This window comes from Chinchilla lanigera, unplaced genomic scaffold (genome assembly GCF_000276665.1).
Source record: "Chinchilla lanigera isolate Chin_1 unplaced genomic scaffold, ChiLan1.0 scaffold00051, whole genome shotgun sequence".
Classification (NCBI taxonomy): domain Eukaryota; kingdom Metazoa; phylum Chordata; class Mammalia; order Rodentia; family Chinchillidae; genus Chinchilla; species Chinchilla lanigera.
This window is the reverse complement of record NW_004955452.1, coordinates 3,212,972-3,233,525: the sequence shown is the minus strand read 5'-3', so window position 1 is coordinate 3,233,525 and position 20,554 is coordinate 3,212,972. Positions and strand designations below refer to the sequence as shown.

Below are 20,554 nucleotides of genomic sequence, written 5' to 3'. Positions count from 1 at the left end.
GCTTGAGTTGGGCATGGTGGCACATGCCTGTAATTCCAGCACTTGGGAGGCTGAGGCAGGAGGATCGTTGCGAGTTAGAGACCAGCCTGGGCTACAAAGTGAGCTCAAGGCCAGCCTGGACTGCATAGGGAGACCCTGCCTCAAAAAGACACACACACACACACACACACACACATGAAAAAAAAAAAAGAAACAGAGGCTCAGAGAGGTTAAATGATCCACCTAGTGTTCCACATCCAGGAAGCGGTAAAGCACAAAATCAAACCATGAGGGGCTGGGGATTTAGCTCAGTGGCAAAAGCGCCTGCCTGGCAAGCGCAAGGTCGTGAGTTCGGTTCCCGGTACCGGAGAAAAACCAAAAAAAAAAACAAAAAAAAAACAAAATCAAACCATGATTCCACACTTTCCAGTTAATTTCTCTTTCCAGTCTCAGTTTCCCCATCTGTAAATTAACAGGATTGGTACCTTTTTTTTTTGAGGGGGGCTGTTGCTATGTACTTCAGGCTAGCCTCGAACTCACTATGTAGCGCAGGGTGGTATTAAACTCTCAGCAATCCCCCTGCCTCAGCCTCCCAAGTGCTGATTACAGGCATGCACCAATATGCCCAGGTAGGATTAGTATCTTTGAACTCCAAAGACCAGAAGCTTCCAGCTCTGACAATCTGTGCTTTATGCAACATTCAGTGTATTGCCAGGCCCTGGACTGGGAATACAAAGATAAGTGAGGCCTCACCTCTGTCCTCATGTTATAAACCCTGAGAGAGTAGAAATCACACTTAGTTGTCTTCACTTCCTCTACACCACTCTCCGCAGCAATGTGTGAAGAGAAGGTGCTCAAAATATTTGGACATCTGATTCCTGCAGAGTCTGTTATAATCGAGGTCCTGTCACTACCCTTGCAAGAGAAAATCGTTTAACTTCTGTGTCTGTCTGTGTATCTGAAACATGGAAATTCACAATAGTACTTTCCTTACAGTGTTACCCAGAGGAGGAGACTAGTGGCTGGGGAAAAAGCTGCTCAATAAATACTGTTCCTGTCCTAGAGATGGAATCTCTGCTCTTTTGCTTTACCTTCACTAAGTGATGTGGGGCTATGCTGTCCCCCTTCTCTGCTGTCCCCAAGTCAAAGGCATGAGCTCATTTCTACCGTGGGAGCAGATAGCAAACTTGCCCAGCTGGGTCTTGAGCAATGGAGAGGGAAGGAAAGCAAGGGAAGGTGGAAAGGAGGCTGGGCTCCTGCTGCCCAGGAAGCCCTCCCCTGGACGCTGATTCCTATGCAGGCCCTGCTCCTCCCTGGCACGACGTCCCTTCTGTCTAGACAGTGCTCCTCTGAAGAAACTGCAAGCCACAGACGGTCAGGTGATCAAGCCTGCCCGAGACAAGAGTCCCCTGCCACAGGATTCACTCCCCACTCTTCAGGAAAGGGGAAGCCTCGCTCCCACCTCTGAGCAGAGGAGGTAGTTGTGCCTGGGCGGCTTCTTTATCCATCCATCCACTCATCCATCAGTCTTTGGTTGAATGCTTACAATTTGTGAACCCCAGGGATAGTCATGGGGCACATCTAGGTAAGGCAGAACCCTCCCCTCCGGGAACTCATCAGTTGTGGGAAGCAGGTATCTAATTATAATTACAGTGAGGGCCAGGGATATAGCTCAGCGGGCACAAGCACCTGCCTGGCAAGTGCAAGGTCTTGAGTTCGATTCCAGGTACCAAAACAAACAAACAAAAACAAAAAAACTGCACACACATATAATTACAGTGACAAGGGACAGCCATGGGGCTTGGTGTATGCCAGGCACTGCACTATGTGTGTGTCGTACATGTGTGCCAGTTATAGCAAGATTTCAATTTGCCCTTCGTCGTAACCCTTTGTGGTAAGTAAGGTCCATTGTGATCATTCTATGCATGAGCAAAACAAGGCTCCCAGACCTGAGATAACTTTGCTGGAGTAGCACAGCCCCTGAGCAGCGAAATCAAGAGTCAAGCTCAGCTGGACTGCTGAGCCTGTACTTTTAACCCCCACCACATCGCCACCTCCGGGAAGAAAACCACACTTTCGTGCAGTAGGAATGGGTAGACACACAGAGAAGGAAGGAGATCCAGAGCTGGACCTTGAGGGACGAGTCCCTGCGGGATGAGGAGGTATGAAAGTGTGGAAACGAGGCGGAGAGAGCTTTCTAGATGGAAGAAAAACACGAGTCAGGTCTGGCTATGAAGAATACTGGGTAGGACTGGGTTGGGAAGATCCTCTAATGGCAAGAAAGGGAGAGGCGGGGCCTCTCAGGAGGTGCAGGGAGGAGCTAGGGATGCCCAGGTCTTTCGGCAGGGGGCGCTGTGCGGCTAGGAGTCTGCTTCCGTTAGCCATGCGGGTTGCTCAAGGGGACAGACAGCTGATGAGGAATTGACCCAAGTTTTTGGTCTTTCTGTAGTGGTGGCACCGATGCGGACTTCAGTAGTCTCGCTGGTGATGTCCACATGGCTGTCAGAGTTCAGGACACGAGGGACTGCAGCCTGTGCTGCCCAGTCCTGCCATGCGTTCCCTTGCTCAGGCTCTTCCCTGGTTCCCATGGGCTCCAGGGTTTTTTTTTTTTGCGGGGGAGGGTACCGGGAATCGAACTCGGGATGTTGAGATTGCCAGGCAGGCGCTTGCGCCGCTGAACTATATCCCCGGCCCGGACTCCAAGGCTAAAGGGAGCACGTTTTATTTGGCCCTCAAGGCTTTTCATAAGCTGGTCCTTCCTGCCCCTCCAGCCTCACCTAAAGACTTCAGCGTCCCTTTCCGAACTCTCTCTTTGGCCCTGCGCTTCTGCACAAGCCGCTCCTCCCCGGGACTCCCGCTTCTCCTGCCCTTTCTTAGCTGCTTCCTACTTCCCCTTCCCTTCAGGGCTCAGCACAGGGCTGGCCCTTCCCAGTGTCCACTCCTAGCTGGGGTGTGCCTCCACCGGCTCCTCCCCACCCGTGCTGTGCTGAGCTATGCGTGGTTTCTCCCGCGGGCTGTGAGTGCCCAGGGACAGGGACCGCGCTCCACACCTCCATGGCCCCGGGTAGGGGCTGAGACGCGAGGTGAACTCCCTGCGGCAGCCCCAGCCTTTTCCATCAACCAACTCTCCTGCGTTCTTTACTCTCCAGGCTCCTTCTGTCCTTGCACAGCAGTTAGCTGACGTGAGGTTTGCCCCGCTCCTGTCCCTCCCTTGCTCATCCCTGGCCAGGACTGCTTCTGGGGTGTCAGAATCTTTCCCTAAAGGACACATACTCAGGATGTATCTGTCTCTACTCTGCCATGTGGACGTTTCAACAAAAAGCTCTCAAACCAGACTAGAACCCTGGCAGCAGCCACAGTGCTTGGGCCATACAACCAGGCCCCTTGGCTCCTCTGGGACAGTTCACTTGGGGGCATCAGCAGCAGGGCCTATTTTGAGACCTGCCTACGCTTGCTATGGGTCAATCTTCTTATTTCCTAAGTGGGAAAAGAGCCCAGGCCTGAGTAGAGTAGAGAGGGCTGAGGTGTGGTTGCCGATAACCCCTGACTATTTGCCAGTGATTTATTTGCCTGGGATTTGCACTAAGACAGAAAGAACGTTTGCATTATTAATGATCATTGATCACAGCCTTCCAAAAAACAGAGGTTGAGAGCACTGGAGGCTCTGGGCCAATCATCAAATGATAAGCTGGGGCGGGGGTGAGACTGGAGGAAGGAAGGGAAGGCCAGGTAGGTGGAGAATTTTGTGCAGACGGAAGGACACAGAATGACACTGAAAAAAGTATGGACGGGCTGCTGAGCTTTCTGTGAGCCAGATGTCGAAGGTGCCAGCGCCTACCTCAGGCCTCTGCCTCCCCGCAGCTAAGAAGACCTCAAGACGACATTACGAGGGACCTGGATGCAAGACCTGTCCAGCATTCCTGCCTCTTCGCTGGAAGTTTTTTGCTGTGCCTGTCTTTGAGCCCAAGTCCTCTCTCTCAGCTGGCTCTCTGCAGTCAGGCAGATTGATCTCGGCACCCCCAATCCCTGCGGGAACCTCAGTGGGGAGGCTGGACTTCAGAATCCCCTGACCCCACAGCGGAGGTCACCCTCAGGAGCTGGCTGGACAGTGTCTACCTCTGGACGGATAGGGTCGCTCCCTCCCTTCCTCCCGTCTGCGCAGCAAGCCTGCTTTCCCAGTGTACCCTCCCGTGGCCACCAGTCAGAGCCCCCACCTCACTGTCTCCATCCACTGCTTTATTTTCTTCTCTACCATCTATGGACCTCCATACACTGTTTATTAGCAAGTACACTGCGTCTGCGCCCACACACTGTAGGCTCCGGGGTCCACGTCTGTTTTATGCACTGCTTTATCCCCAGGGCCGAGGGCATGCCAACCTAGGCTACATCCGTAAATATGCTGACACCGATTTGCAGCCAACACAGGGGACAGGGACGGATGAGGTCTCCGGGCATGGCCCACCTCCCTGCACACCCCTGCCCTAGACCCAGCTCACCGCCCTCCTACAGGTGTGGACCTCCTCCATCCGCTTCCCGGGGTTGGGGCCGGGTCTCGGAGCTCCCAGGCCAGCCGCACCGGGGTGGAGGGGGCCGAGCTCCTTCCTGGAGGGCGGGGGGCCGAGTGGGGAGCGAGCCTGGAGGGGAGGAGCTGGGGAGGGGAGCGCGGAGCCGCGGCGGGCGCGGGCAGGAGCGGAGCCCGAGCCGCAGGGCGGTGGGACGCAGGGAGGTGGGACCGCGAAGCGCGGCTTGGCGGAGTCCCCGGGGAAGCGGCGCCCGGAGCGCGCGGGGGTCGCGGCGGAGACCAGGCGGCAGGAGCGGAGGCAGGAAGGCCGGGTCGCGGGCGCCTCCGGGCGTGTTCACACCTGCCGCCGGGGAGCGGGTAAGCGCTCGGAGCCGCGTGCCGCCCGGGGAGGGGGCGCGTCGCGACCTCCGCGGCGGGGTCGGGCCAGGACTGTGTGGAGGCGCGGGGCGGGACAGCCCCTCGCCCGGCTTCGGAGACCCGGGCGTCCCGCTGCTCTGCGCCTTCGGACAGGAGGGGCGCGCGCGGGGCAGGGTGTCCCAGGAGACCAGCCCGGCCCGAGGGGAGCCCCGGGATGGGGGGTGAACCGGCACAGCCCCCGGGGGCTGCTGCGGTTTCTGGGCGCTCGTTCCGGGTGCCGCGCGCCGCAGCAAGATGTGGAGGGGCGGGAGGTTCGTCCCCCGGCTGGGGCTGCGACGCCCCCAGGTGGCCCCCGAGCGGCCGAGGGAGGCCGGGCGCTGCCCCCTGCCGGCCAGGTCTGGGTTAGGCGCCGGCGCAGGGGCGCCCTCGCCGGAGCGGACTTGAAAGAGTCCGGTGTGGAGCCCCAGCTTCCCTGCCTTGCTTGTGACCTTGGGCAGGTCACTACGTCTCTCCGAGCCTCGATGTGCACATCTACCAAATGGGGGGGGGGCTATTTCTGCCTTCGGATTCGTAGGAGTGAACGAGATGCCCAATGGATACTTTTTTGTGTGTGTCTTTTTGAGACAGGGTCTCGCTATGAAGTTCAGGCTGGCCTTGAGCTCACTTTGTAGCCGGGGCTGGTCTCGAACTCGCCGATGGATGCCTTTAAAAAAAAAAAATTATGAAGTTCTGTTCAATTCCTAGCTAATCACATAATGCCGGCACTGGAAGGGCATTAAGACATCTGCTTTATTGCAGATGGGGAGAGTGAAGAGTAAATCTTGCCCAAGGTCACAGCGCTTGTAGGAGACTATGAGACTAAAACCCCTTGCCTCACTGGCAAGTTCAAGGATTTCTGGGGGGCTAGCAGGGCTCTCGGTCAGTCTGGCTGCTTTACCCAACTGGCCACGGCACCTTACTGCCTACGTGATCCCTGGCAAGATCTCAACCTCTCTGAGCCTTGGCTTTCTCCTGTGTGAAAGGATAACAACGTCTATCCCACGACTTTGCTGTGTACATCACATGGGATCATTCCTCGGCATAACCTGGCCCCAAAGGAGGGCTCAGTCCTCGGTGGCCATCACTGCCCTGATTCCTAGGAGCAGCGTCTGATCCCTTCCTTGGCATCACCTTCCAGGGTTTCCCAGTGGAGCATACGCTGTGGGTCTGTGCTTTCCTGAGACCTCACAGGCAGGGTCTCAGCTCTCTTTGCAAGGATATTGAGGGACCCTTTATCGCAGCAGCAAGTGGAGGCCCCTTAAGTAGCTGGGTCTTCTTCACCCTCTGATCCTGGGAGCGAAAGTGGGTGGGCTTTGTCATGGTGGCATCCAGGAAGCCAGGAGCTGGAGGGGCCCGTTGGAGGTTGGGGCCAAGGCCAGCTGGACATGACTGGCAGGACCTGAGGCCCCCACTGGTCCCCAGGTGGTACAGGGCCAGAAATACAGAGGGGCTGCCTGAGAGCTGGTCTGCTGCCCAGTGGATAAAGAATGAGGGCGGGGCCACTTCGTAGTCCCTTCTCTCTCAGGGCACAGATGGGTGAGTATTTTTTTCCACATAGTGATGCAAATATGAACAGAAATAACAGATTCTTAGAGCTTGTGGTTTCCAGACCCAAGAGCTCCCTCTCATGCACAGGTGGTTCTCACCTGAGGCCCACGAGCGCAGGGGTCTGCCCAAGGTCAGCAGGAAGTCACCTTAAACTTTCCTTTCGCTTACATTACTGACCATGCCTTCCTTCCTCTTGGCTCCTGTGACTCCACACTTAATGTTTTTCCTTCACTTTCTCTGTTGTTTTTGCAGGTGCATCCTCCTTTCTACTGCGCTTAGATGCTCTGCTGTCCCGCCTGCCTCTCTCCTTGTAGTAGACCCTCTCCCTGTGTGATCACACCCCCTCCCCTGGCTTTAGTCACCACCCCTATCACATGACTCCATTTATGTCTCCAGCCCAGATCACTCCTCCGGCTGGCGACCCACCCGTTTATTGTCAACCAGGCACTGTTCGGCCCCTGGGGATATAGTGAGGAGCTAGACAGAAGCTATGTGTTATCAGGGTGTGTGGGGAGGAGGGGTAGAGACAAGCAGTAAACATCCAAGTGGAAAATACCAGATAAGGTTAAGAGCTAGAATGAGCACAAATGAGGGTGACATGGTAAATGATGAGAGAGCTACTTTATGTTGGATGCTCGAAGCGTGTCATTTAAGGGGGGCAGCTGGTAGAAGGTGAGGTCAAAGATGTGGCCGGGGTGGGGAAGTATCACATGGGGCCTCATAAGGCATGGTGAGGATTTTGGACTTTATTCTGAATAAGGTGGAAGCCACTGGAGGATTATAAATAGGCGAGAAGGCAGGCTGTTTATTTTATTATCATCTTTTGCAGTCTTGGGGAATCGAGCCGGGGTATCTATCACACATACATAGCAAACACTCTCCCACTGAGCCCAAATGCTGTTATTTCTCCAGGACCCATTTGAGCCCTAAGAGAAGAATTGTTTCAGATGGACTGAAGTGCATCTGAAGGGAGTAGGTAAATCTTCAAGGAGCTCCTGCCCACAGGCAGTAAGAGGCACAAGCCAACCTGGAGTCAGGACAGGGAATAAAGAAGAGGGATTTTTGCCTGGCAAGCTCAAGGTCATGAGTTCAATTCCCGGTGCCGGGGGGAAAAAAAAAAAGAAGAAGAGGGATTTTGCTCCAGTGGGTCAAGAAAGGCTTCCTGGAGGAAGGGGCTTCTAAGTATGAGGAAAATGGGAAAAAATTTTTCTTCCAGGCAGATGAAACAGCCTGAACTAGACATAAGTGCCCCAGATCCTGTAAGGGAGGGGCAAGTCCGGGCTGTTAAGACCAAGGCTCCTGCCATTGACTTGAGTGAGCCTCAGCTTCCTCATTCTTTTAATGAAATAACTAGTTCTTGGGAGAGAAAATTCCAAGTTCTGGGAATGGGCTGGGATGTGGCTCAGGAGTGGAGCATTTGTCTAGTCTATGTGAGGTCTGGGCTCCATCCCCAGCACTGCAGAAAATAAATAAATAAATAAATAAATATCGATCAAATATTTGAAGGCTGTGTGAAAAAGAGCAGGATAATGGCTGCCAAGAAAGGGACTGACAGGGGCGGATGTGGGTGGGAAAAGATGGTGGCGTGACTGGGCTTGGGACTCCTGTGGGATACACAGGAGGGTACAGAGAGGGAGGGTCAAAGGTCAAATTGTCACTGTTCTCCTTTCCTTCATTGTTTGAGTAAATCTTTATTAAGCACCTGTTCAGTATATTCAGCTATGAACAAAACTAGGTCCTTGCCCCAGAAACACACTGTCTTGTGGAGAGAGAGGCCCCTAGACACTGGATGGGGGATGATGTGAGATGTATGTGTGGGACATAAATGAGCGGGACTAGGTTGGCATGGAGGAGAGCAGCCGGCCCTTCTGGGGTGGAAAGAGCTGTAGACAAGACAAGCTTCAGAAAAGAGACTATGGGACGCTCCATGGCACAATCGGTGAGCGCTCGGTACTTCCAGAGAAAAGAGACTGTGGAACTTGGTCCTGAGGGTGAAGAGGAGTTGAGTGGGTACATGGGAGAGGGGCGCTGGGCCTTTCTGAAAATCAAGTCTGGCAGAGAGACAGGCTAACCCCGAGGCCAGTCCAAGGGAGTCCAGTGTGATGCCCACATAAGAAGGCCAATGGAACAGAGAGGAAAGAGTAGCCAGGGGCCCTCCAGAAAAGGCAGAAGAGCTAGGAAGAAAGGCGTACTGTATAGAGGGTGTCTTAGGTACTATCTCATGCTGGGACTCAATATCCAACCCCCACAAATTCAAGGAGGAAAGGTGTATTTCAGTTCACAGTTGTAGAGGTTTCAGTGCATCGTGGGCTGGCGCTGAGGCAGGGCAGCATGGCGGAGGGGCATGGCAAGGAGAAAGGGCTCACGGCATGGTGGGGGGTGCAGAGAGAGATGTGGAGGAGAGGGAGTCTTCCAGGCCACACCTGCAATGACCCACCTGCTCCAACCAAGCTTCACATTCGGCTATCAACCCATTGGTGGACTAATCCACCAATGAGAATCATGCTCCGTGATCCGGGTACCCTCCCAAAACCCCACCTGTGAGCGCTTGGAGGGACACCTAGATATAAACCATAAAAGGAGATAACCTGCACTATCAGAGATGTGAGAACCGCAGGGCTTTTGTAAGCGCAGGTCTCTGCCAAGAGGCAGATGGAGGAGGGGTCTTTCGCTGAATCCAGGTGAGAGGAAAGAGCTAGAGCCTGTGGCCTCTAGGTGGGTATGAACAGGAACCGGAAAAGGACATGGGGGTGGATTCTGGGCCAGGCTTCTCCAAGCTCCAGTCGTGTGGCCTGGGCGTCACTGACCCCAGTTTCTCCTCACTTGCTGATTCTGTTTGTCTTTTTGTGCTCAGCTGTAAAACCATTCCTAGAGAGGGAGCTCAGGGTCGCCACAGTTTACAGGCTTGCACACTTCACTGTGGTCCCCATCACCTCTGCGGTCCGAGGCGCCGGGAGTGTTTCCCCAGGGCCAAGTCTCCCTAAGGTGAGCGTCACGTCGCGTGGCTCTCGCCAGCACACGAAGGCTTCACTGGATGGGGGTTACTGAATGGATGAGAGAACAGGCGCAGAGAGGCTGAAGTACTTTCCCAAAGTCACAGAGCTGATACTGTGTGAGGCTGGGAGGCACACTGTCTCCCTAACTCCAAACGTGTACCCACTTTTAATCACTGTGGCTCTGAGCCTCCCAGCAGGGCAAGCAGATGGTGAAGAGTGGGTTGGATCCTGTAAACACTAAAAAATTCAGTGCCTGATTTCTAGGAAATGAATTCCTATTGTTAGTACCTTGTTTATCCAGTCTGGAGAAGGCAGATTCTCTTCTGTCCTGATGATGGTTTCACTCCATCAGCTCAAGTGCACTCTGGGGATCAAGATGTGCAACATCTGGGGCTGGAGAGAGGAGCCAGGCTGAGCTCCGGGGCCAGGGGATGCAGTCCCACATGCGTCTAGCAGACAGAGCATGGCCCGCCTGCCAGTCGGCTCCTGTGATTTCTCCCTGCTCTGGAAACTCGGACTAAAGAGGGTGGGGAGACTTGAAAATGCCAAAAGCCGGGGCATGACCAGGCAGGAGAGGCTCTGGACTCTCTCACCCTCTCTCACCCACCTTGAGATTCTGCCGCATGGGGCGGCGCAAGGAGCACTGGGGAGGGGGGAGTGCTGGCCTTTGCCTGTAACTCACTGTGACTTTTAGCAAGGCCTGACTCTCTTTGAGCCCGTGTCCTTGTCAGAACCTTGAGGGAGTTGGACTAGATGACTCCTCGGAGCGCTTCCCCCTCGGGCACTCTGAGACCCTTCTTCCATCCCAGAGCGGACATGCCAGCTACCCGCGCTCTCCTCGTGCGGTCCTTGAGGATCTGGGGCCCTGCTCTGGCCGGCAGAATCTGCATTTTCGTAAGAGCCCCATGCAGGGCACGTACACAGCCAAGCGTGAAACACGCTGCAGTTGCCACTTCGCGTCTCTCTTTTGGCCCGGGCCAAGTGCCCACCCAGCAGCAGGCCTGGCAGAGAGACGGGTGTGATGGAGCCCCGGCAGGTTTCCTGGGTATGTGCGTACTCATGTGGGATAAATATTTGTGGGGCGAGAAGGGAGTGGAACTGACTTCCCCCAGCACCTGTGTGAGCCATGCAGCTGGAGCCGGGGAAGCCCAGATTCCGGTCCTAAATCCCCTGAGTCCTAGCTCTGCGCCTCAGTGTCCTCCCCTGGGAGATGGGAAGAATAATAACAGGACCAACTTCAGAGGACTGTGGCTCGACTTAATGACTTAGTATAGGAGAAGCACGGGACAGCGCCTGGCTGTAAGCTCTCGATAAATGTTGCCCATGACTTTACTGCTGCTGTTATTCCTGCCCTGCCTACCCTCCCACCCGCATGGCTCTTTACAGCGTTCCTCTCCCTGCCAAGAAAATAAAATCCCTGGAAGATGGAGTCCCAGAGTGGGCCCTAGGGTCACCGTTGAGAACCATTGGTTCTAGGGCAGAGCCAGGGAGGGGGACCAGGAGCAGTGATAGCCTGCCGTGCACAAGGTCCTGTACCCCATCCCCAGCCCAGCACATGCACACGCACACTATACAAAGCAAACATATATATATACATATATAAAACATGTTATGTATAAAATATAAAATACATAAAATACAATTGACACATGTGCTTTTTAGATTTAGAAAATTTAGGAATAGCTGTGTGAAAGTGAAATTAATTTTAATTTTACACTTGAATAAGATGTAACATATGCAAATTAATTGAGATACTTTACATTCTCTTTTTCAGATTGTCTTTGAAATCCGTTGTGGGTTTTTTGGGTTTTGGTACTGGGGATCGAAGCCAGGAGCTTCATGCTGAGCTACATCACCAGCTCTTTTTTTATTTTTTATATTGGGACCAGGTTTCACCAAGTCATTAAATTTGGCCAGGCTCGACTTGGATTTGCAATCCTCCTGCCTCAGCCTCCCAAAGTGAAGGGATTACAAGTATGCACCATCACACCCAGCTTTCAGTGTCCTATACTTACAACACATCTCAGAGGCTGCATTTCAAGTACTCAGTGGCCCTGGGGGCTGTTCTGGAGTTTCTGAGCTGCGGCTGTCAATCCCAGCTATTCCATGGGCAGGCTGAACTATTCATTTTGCCTCTCTGATTTTTTCCAGTTTCTTCATCTGTAGAATGGGTGTACTCATTCTGTCCCCATGAAGTAGTACTAAGGGTGTTGAGGCAAATGCGCTTATTTAATGGAATCACCCGTGGAGGCCAGATGCAGAGACAAGCAAGTTTATTGGGGGTTGGCAGTGGGCACCCAGTACATGCCCGAGCACTGACCCCGAAGGGCAGGAGGGGAGAATAGTTATACTGTTCTGGTTCCGGGTCTCGTTCCAGGTCTATGAGGGGTGGTTGCTGACATGATTTAGTGCAGCTACAGAAATACTGCAAAGCATGGGCTTAGCTTGTGACAAAGGGACAAAGGTGTCTGACATTTTATGTAGGGGACAAGCGCTCTTGTGACAGAGCATGGGGTGGTATGAGGTTAGGTAACTGACAACATTTCGAAGAAACAAACTTAAGGAAACAGAAACTTAAGCTTTAAAACGGCACTAGAACACAAAACGGCATTGGTTTAGTTTTCTTTCCCATATCAGGGGCAGATGGTGAGAGCCTGAAACCACACTGCCCGCTTTCCCACATGCACAGGGGGATCCAGGGAGGTCAATTACAGACACTTGTGCCTTCGGCACACGTTTGGTTGTTCGCAGAGGCCCTTGTCTATTCAAGGCCTGTAACCACCCAGCGCAGAGCTGAAGGTAGGAAGCCGCTGGGTTCTCATACTTCCTTAACCAATGCAGAGGTTCTGCTTGCTCAGCTGAGTCTGATTTCCTAGTGATAACCAGGTGGTCAGGGGAAGATGACCAGATGGCATACAGACCAGTGGCTTTCTATTCTGCCTGCACCTACAACACCTGAGGAATTTTTTAAAAATTACACAGTCCAGGGATATAGCTCAGCGGCACAAGCACCTGCCTGGCAAGTGCAAAGTCCTGAGTTCAATTCCCAGTACTAAAAAAAAAAAAAAAAAAAAAAAAATTATAGTGTGTGGGCTTTACTGGGGGGGAGAGTGGCTAGATATCTGTGGGTTTTGTTTCTATATTTTTAAATAGATTTGTATTTTTGGTTTGTTTTTGTTTTTTTTGAGACAGGGTCTTGATCTGCAGTTCAGTCTGGCCTTGAACTCACTTTGTAACCCAGGCTGGCCTTGAACTTGCAGTGATCTTCCTGCCTCAGCCTCCCGAGGGCTGGCATTACAGGCATGTGCTGCCACGCCTGGCTGGATTTGTGTTTCTAAAGTTCCCCAGGAGAATCTCTAATTTGGTCCGATATTGTCATTGTCAAATTGGGGAAACTGAGGCCCAAAGGAGGAGCTGACTCACCACGACCACGGAGACTTAATGGCAGAGCTAAGCAAAAGCCCAGGGTCCCTGGCTCTTAGGGCAGCACAATGTTCACAGGGCCATCCTTCATGCGTTCATGGAGCTCGTCATAAACAGTTACTGATCTCTTGCTCTGGGTCAGATATCAGGGCCATAGGGATGAATAAGGTGTGGCCCCTGCATTCACAGGACTGATGCTCCAGTTCAGAGACAGTCCAGTGTAGTGAGAGCAGTGGCTGTGGGCACCAGCAGGGGGAAGCAGAGCCAAGCTGGGCTTGGGGATGTTAGGGAAGACTTCCTGGGGAGATGCCGGGGCCTGGGCCTAAAGGGAGCCTTGAAGGTAGGCAGCCAGAGGGCTGAGCAGAGAACATTTTTCAGGCAGAGTATGCAGCAGGGACAAAGAATGGGAGCAGGAAGTAGCCCCAGCAGAGAAATAGGCAGCTCTGTGCTGTCAGGAGGTGCTAGAGATGGAAGAAGCCAGTTTATACGGGGGCTCTTCAGCAAGCCGTGGAGGCACAGTGGGAGCCCTGGAAGTGGTCACCCAAAGGAAGCTTCTGGGTGTGATTTGGTAAGAGAATGGAAAGGGCAGCCGTGGAGGTGAGGGGCTCTTCAGGCAGGGAGGAAGCCTGCCCACCCTGAAACAGGATAGTGGTAGCAGTAGGAAGGGGACCAAAGAGCTAAGGCAGATTTATGTTTAGGCAGGAGAACTGACAGACCACAGTCGCTCAGTAAATGAGGGGACTGTATCCGTCAGCTATTGCACGTAACAAGCATCCTTCAACTCAGTGGTTCAGGACAATAAACATTTATTACTTCAGCCCATGGGTTTGAAGGGTGTCTGATTTAACCTGAGCATGGCTGGGCCTTGCTGCTGATCTTGGCTGGGCTCATACATGATCTGCCACTCAGCCAATGGGCTGCGTTCAAGACGAGTTTGGTCTGGGGCAGCTTGGCTGGAGCAGCTCTGGGCCATGTGTCTTGATCACCTCCTCTAGGGACCTAATGGTTGGTGCAGGCACGTTCTTCTCGTGGCAGTGGCAGAGCACAGGTGAAAGAATTAACTTTGGAACTGGCTGTTACTTCTGCCCCATGCTATCCATACATGCTAGACCTAGCTAGTCCTTGCTGAGTGGAAAGAGCCAATACATACTGAACCTTGGATCAAGGGACACAAAAACACACTCCTTCTGATGGGGAAGGTAAAAGTGGCACAATGTAAAAGAAGCAGTGTGAGGTGCTGAACTTGCCATGGGACCTTGGGCAAGTCACCTACCCCACCTCTGAGCATCAGCAATTTCAGCTAATTGGGTTGAGTTAGAAGGAGATCACATTTTCCAGGGAGGAACTGTTAACTGTAGCTACAGTGAACCCTTTTATCCATAGTGGAGATGTTTTAAGAACCCTGGGGAATACCTGAAAGTATAGATAATACTGAACCCTGTATATGCTATGGTTTTTCTTTTCTTTTCTTCTCCTCCCCGCTACTCCTGTTCTTCTTCCTCCTCCTTCCCTTTTTTTTCTCCTCTTCCTCCTTCTTTTCCTTTGAGACAGAGTCTTGCTATGTAATCCAGGCTGATATGTAATCCAGTCTTGCTATGTAATCCAGCCCAGTCTGGCCTCAAACCTCAAACATGTGATCCTCCTGCCTCAGCCTTCTGAGTGCTGGATTACAAATGTGCATCACCACCCCCAGGTTTTTACTGTGTTTTTATTTTCTTATACATATATAACTATGGCAAACTTTATCAACTAAGCACAGAAAGAGACCAGCAACAATAAAAAAGTAGAATAATTATGACAACATACTGTCATAAAAGTTTTGAGGGCTGGGGATATGCCTTGGTGTGGTGGAGCATTTGCCTAACAGGAGGGAAACCCTGGTTTTCACTGCTAGCGCCACAAGAAAAATGGTTGTGTGCATGTGATCTCCCCCCTCGATATTATTGCCCTGTACTCAACCTGCCCCTTGTGTCAGTGTGATATGATACAGTGCCTAAAGGGTGAGATGAAGCGAGGTGAATGACGTAGGCCCTGATGTCACATGACATGACTACTGTCTCAGGGTTACTCTAACACAAACACGGTGATCGCAGGGCTGTTGATCTGATAACCAAGAAGCTGCCAAGTGACTAATGGGCTGTAGCATGCATATAGATGGAGCCTGGGTACACTGGATACAGGGATGATTCACATCCTGGGCAGGACAGCCTCGTCTGGAGCAGGAGTGTATCACGCTGCTCAGAACAGCGCACCCTTTAAAACTTGCGCATCATTCAGTTTTGGAATTTTCCATTCATACTTTCAGACCACAGTTGACTGTGAGTAGCTGATACCGTGGACAACAAACTGCAGACAAGAGGGGTCCCCCGGAAGTGTGATGTGCGGGACATTCACCAGACACCTGGCTCTTTCCACTCAGCCTGTTCAAGCAGAGCAGCTGTATGAAGCTGGTGCTTCTGCTGTCTCAATTTTCCATGGGAAGAAAGTGAGGTTCACTCCTGAGCCCAAGGTCGCCCTGTGACCCACGGGATCAGTGCCTAAGGCTCTTAGGCGCTGGGGCGCTTAACCACTGCTTCGTAGTCGGGGGAGGGTGAAGCGGTTCCAAAAGCAAAAGTGCCCAGGACACGAGTGCACAGCCTGATTGGATCGTCACCAGAGGAGCGCATGCAGCTCATGAGACAAAGCGTGCCCTGATCCCAGAAGCCCTGCCGCTCCTGCACCCAGCCCCCTGAGGGGCACGCTCAACATCAGGGGCCAGTTTTGCCTGTTCATGAACTTTGCAGAGTGATCGCACATGTTGTGGTGGCGCTCCCTTCTGCTCAGCTTCTGTGAGATTCATCCCTGTGGTTGTGTGCATCTGGGCTGCATTCTCGGACGGACAGTATTCCGCAGGAATGAGTGAGCCACAGTTATTTACTCCGTCTGTTGTTGACGTGTGCTGAGGCACTTTCCAGTCTGCGATTGTTACAAATAGTGCTGCGTGAACGGTTCTCGCACACATCTTTCGGTAGACAGACAGGCATTGTTCTTTGTGTTTTTGCGGGGCTGGGGATGGAACCCCGGGCCTTGTGCGATGGGACCCCAGTCCCTTTCATTTTTTTATTCTAAGACAGGGTCTCACTGCGTTGCTCAGGCCGGCCTTGAATACACGATTCTCTTGCTTGAGCCCCCAGCACAGTGGGGGTGACACATGCGTCTCACCACCCCGTCTCCTGTGCATGTTTCTGTTGGCTGCATATTGAAGAGTGAAAGTGCTAGGTTCAAAGTCTGCCTACTTTTCATTTGCTGCCTTTTTCAGTTTTTTTAAACTAGAGACACTGAGGCGGAAGGCTGATTTGCTTGCATCTCGAGATGCCGTTAGGTGGCACACATCTGCAGTCCCTTAGAGCCTCAGGAAGGAGATCGCACAGCCTGGGTAACTTAGCAAGACTCTATCTCAGAATAAAATAAAAAGAGTTAGGGGTCTAGCTTGTGGCAGAGCTCTTCTCTAGCATGTGTGAGGCTCCGGGTTCCATTCCCATATCCCCATGACCACACACACACACACACACACACACACACACACAGGCACAGAGATACTGATTAGAGTTCAAAATTTGCATATATGCAAATATATAGATATATATATAGATAGAGACAGAGAGAGATGCAGGCACACTCACACATATGCACACACACACATCCCTACCCCTGTGAAGTCAGCCTTTATCACATAAGTTACAAGTTATATTTGACCTTAAGGCATCCCTGGGAGGGATACTTGATACCTTGATTCTCCAGAAGGGAGCACCAAGGCTGTAGAAAAGGTCTATGCAGAAGAGAGAAAGAAATGAAATAGCAGCTCTGGAGGCCTCTTGTAAAAGGAAAAGCACTCTCAGATTTCTGAGAGGGACTTCCCCACCCGGGCTCACTCAGCCGTGCCACACAGCTTCTAGAGAGAGAACAGACATGAATTCCTCAGTGGGGGATTTATTCTACTGCAACAAATCTTTTATCACAGAGCCTCGGTTTTTTTCCTCTACAAGGACGAGGCCGGCTTCTGCGGATCCATTAAACGCATGCATCTTCTTTGTTTCTGGCAGGGTTTTATGACTCAGTTAAAGACCCTTCAGAAAGGAGAGGCTTCCGATCTTCCTGCAAGCTGAATGAGCCCTGGCAGGAAGCTTAGCTCAAGAGGGATAAAAAGGACACCCGCTGTGTGCCAGTCTCTGTGCCAATATTCTCCCAACCACACCGAACAATTCTAGGGAGAGGCGCTGTTATCCCGATTTACAGATGAGGAAGGAGGGCCCAGGCGGTGAAAGATCCTGCGGTGGGGATTTTTTGGGGGAAAGAACCGGAATTCCTCTGTCTTCCTGTGGTCCCTCAGGGCCTGATGTGTCCATTAAAACTGGCTCAGCTGAGAAAAGATTGAGGGTCCCCCTATGCCTTGCCCCCCCCCCCGTGGTGCTGGGGATTGAAGCACGGGCCTTGTATGCATGGGCCGGGGGAGTGCTCTACCACTGAGCTACACACCAGCCCCAAAAGAGATGGTAAGAGGTTTCCTTGGTACAGCGTCACTCATCCATGGCAAAGACAGGGAGGAGAGTTGCCAGGCCAGGAAGGCTCTTTCCTTCTCTTTTTCCCCAGGCAGCTGCTTCCTCTCTTTTGCAGCCTCTTTCTCTGCCCCACTGTCCTGCGCATATCTACAGATCTATTTTCTTTGTTTAAAATACATCTTCCCCCACAAAAGAATATGGAGATATATATATACACATGCGCGCACACACACATATATTTGTTGAGTTGGTACAAATATACATAAATTATATGTGTGTGTATGTACAGATTAAAGAATAGCAGTAACACCCATGTACCCACAGCCACCCTAAAAAATAGAACATACGGTGCGGGAGTATAGCTCCATTGTCGAGCCCTCGCCTAGCACCCTGGAAAACCAGAGTTTAGTCCCCAGAGCCACAAAACAGAACATCATTAACAGCTTTAAGGCTTTTTTGAATATGCCAGGTGGGACGGTGCATACCTGTAATGCCAGCACGCTGGCAGGCTGAGGGCAAAGGATTTCAAGTTCAAGCCCAGCCTGGGCAAGTTAGTGACTTAGCAAGACTTTGTCTCAAGATAAAAAATGAGGGGCTGGGGATTTAGCTCAGCGGCAAAAAGCGCCTGCCTGGCAAGCGCAAGGTCGTGAGTTCGGTTCCTGGTACCGGAGAAAAACAAAAACAAAAACAAACAAACAAGATAAAAAATGAGAAAGGGCTGGGGATGTATCTCAGTGTGAAGGCCCTGGGTTCAGCCTCCAGTACCACACTAAAAAAAAAAAAAAAAAAAAAGGCCCTTTATGATTACATTTCACCCTCCCCCCATGATTACATTTCTACTTCCTTTCCCGGGGTGGGGGGCAAGCAATATCCTGAGTTCTGTATTTATCACTTCCTTACTGTCCCTTAGGGTTTTGCCATGGATGTTTATCTTCCTAACAGATTGTTTCTTCTCCAATGGTTTTGACTTTGGTGCTCAGTGCTGTTTTGAGAATCCTCAGCTTTGCTCACTCGGTTTTGCTTCTCTGCAGCCCTTCCAAGTGCGGCGGTGCGGTGCACACACTACCATTCTGCTGTTGGTAGGCGCCCAGGGGCTTTCCGTTTGCTGTTACAGTCAGGGCATCCAGAACCACTTTGTGCGTGTGTGTATGTGTGTGTGTGTGTGTGTGTGTGCATGCATGTGCGTGTGCATGTACGTGTGTGTGTGTGTGTGTATAGCTGGGGATTGAACACAGGACCTTGTGTGCTAGGAAAGTGCTCTGTCATGAGCCACAGCCCAAGTCCCCAGGACCATCCTGTTTCCATCTGCTGGAGAGCATGTGGAAGTTTCTCCGTCCTATGCACTAAGTAGAAACATCCTATGCACTGAATAGAAACACTGGATCACAAGGCAGTTGTCACACATCTTTTTTGTTTTGTTTTGTTTTTGTTTTTGTTCTTTGAGACAGGGTCCTACTAAGTAGATTAGGCTGGCCTTGACTTACTATGTAGCCCAGGCTGGCCTCAAACTCGTGGAGATACTCCTGCCTCAGCCTCTCGAATGCCGGGATTGCAGGCATGTGCCACCATGCCTGGCTTACACATCTGTAGGTTCATGAGAAAATACTAGTGGAGTTCCTCCAGCTTTTTTTGTTTTGTTTTTGAGTTCCTCCAGTTGATACACCATTTGTGGTAGGTGACAATTCCTGTTGCTCTACACTCTTACGATGCAATCAGATTAAAAATTGTTCACCAGGGGCCGGGGATATAGCTCAGTGGCATAGCACCTGCTTGGCAAATGTGAGGTCCTGAGTTCAGTCCTTGGTACCCCCTAAAAATTGTTTATCTGATGGATGAAAACAGTATCTTTTCTTTTTTTTTCTTCTTGGTACTGGGAACTGAAACCAGGTCCTTCATGCTAAGCTGCCTTCCCCAGCCCTTTTTTATTTTCTATTTTGAGATAGGATCTTGCTAAGTTGCCCAGACTCAGATGCTGGGCTCAAATTTGCAATCCTCCTGCCTCAGCCTCCCAGAGCACTGAGATTACAAGTATGTGCCAAAACACCCGGCTGGTGTGTGTGTGTGTGTGTGTGTGTGGTGTTAGGGATGAAGCCCAGGGCTTTGTGTGTGCTAGGCAAGTGCTCCATGACTACAGCACACACTCCATCCCTTATTTATTTTTATTTTATTTTATTATTTGGAGACAGGGTTTTTCTAAGTTGCCCAGGCTGGCCTTGAACTTGTGACCCTCCTGCCTCAGCCTCCCAAATAACAGGGAGGCTACTCGTGCACCACCATGTCCAGCTTGGCATCTGTCATTTTTTATTTGAATTTTCCATGTTATTATTTGAAGTGTGATGGGAGAAAGGCAGTTGCTTACAGAGCTACAGTTTGCATCTCCAAAGGCGACAGGTTATGGGCAGTTTCCGTGGACTTTGTGCCGGATGGGGAAGCACTGCCACAGGAAAGGAGGGATGCAGCCTCACAATCCTGTTGATTCCTGCAAAATACCAGCCCAGGCTTCCTGCCCAAGGCCATCCACTGTCTGTTGTCCTTCTTCCCAAGATGTCACCAAGGCTTGCATACCGGCCAGCCTCTCTCTCGGCCTCCCGGAGCCCACGCCCTAACTGAAATGAGGTCACCGGAATGCCTGGAATGGCCTAAGTTGTGGGGCAAGTGCACCAGCTTCCCTGGGAAAGGACAGCGCCTCCCTCACCCAGGCTGTCTGGAGGGAAGAAAATTCCAAGAGGTTCAATCCAATTTTACATTTTTTATGTGAACCACAGTGGGAGGAAAACCAGCCAGAGGCTTCTGGAGTCCAGTGTGGGTCGGGTGGGGGCAGGAAGGTTCCTCACTGTCACCGCTGGTCACCACGGCAGCCCAAACCTGTGCCTTGAGGCTTTTCTTCCTGAATTTTAGCAATCAACATACAGCCCCATAGAAGTATCAAGGGCTCTGGACCCAGTTCTTCCGCTTCCAGCTGGGTGACTTCAGGCAGGTGACATCACCTCTCTGAGCACCCTTGGCCCATTTGTGAGTTGGGGGCATATGGCCCACTTGATGGGTTGGGCAAGTCTTTGAAAGCTGCAGAGCTAGCTCCATGCCTGGAACATAGCAAGAAAATGCCACAAAAAATATTATTATGGTGATTTCTTTCAAACTGTGGGATATGT

At 51.8% G+C, this 20,554-nt stretch overlaps 1 protein-coding gene across 1 annotated transcript in view; it reads left to right on the top strand.

The window, feature by feature from the left end:
• Positions 1 to 4,658: 4,658 nt before the first annotated feature.
• The window catches only part of Htr1d (5-hydroxytryptamine (serotonin) receptor 1D, G protein-coupled), a 20,918-nt gene continuing 5,022 nt past the window's right edge, over positions 4,659 to 20,554 (top strand). The window contains exon 1 of the mRNA XM_005394751.1: positions 4,659 to 4,858. The gene's annotated coding sequence lies outside the window, so the exon portion shown is untranslated. The remainder of the gene's footprint in view (positions 4,859 to 20,554) is intronic.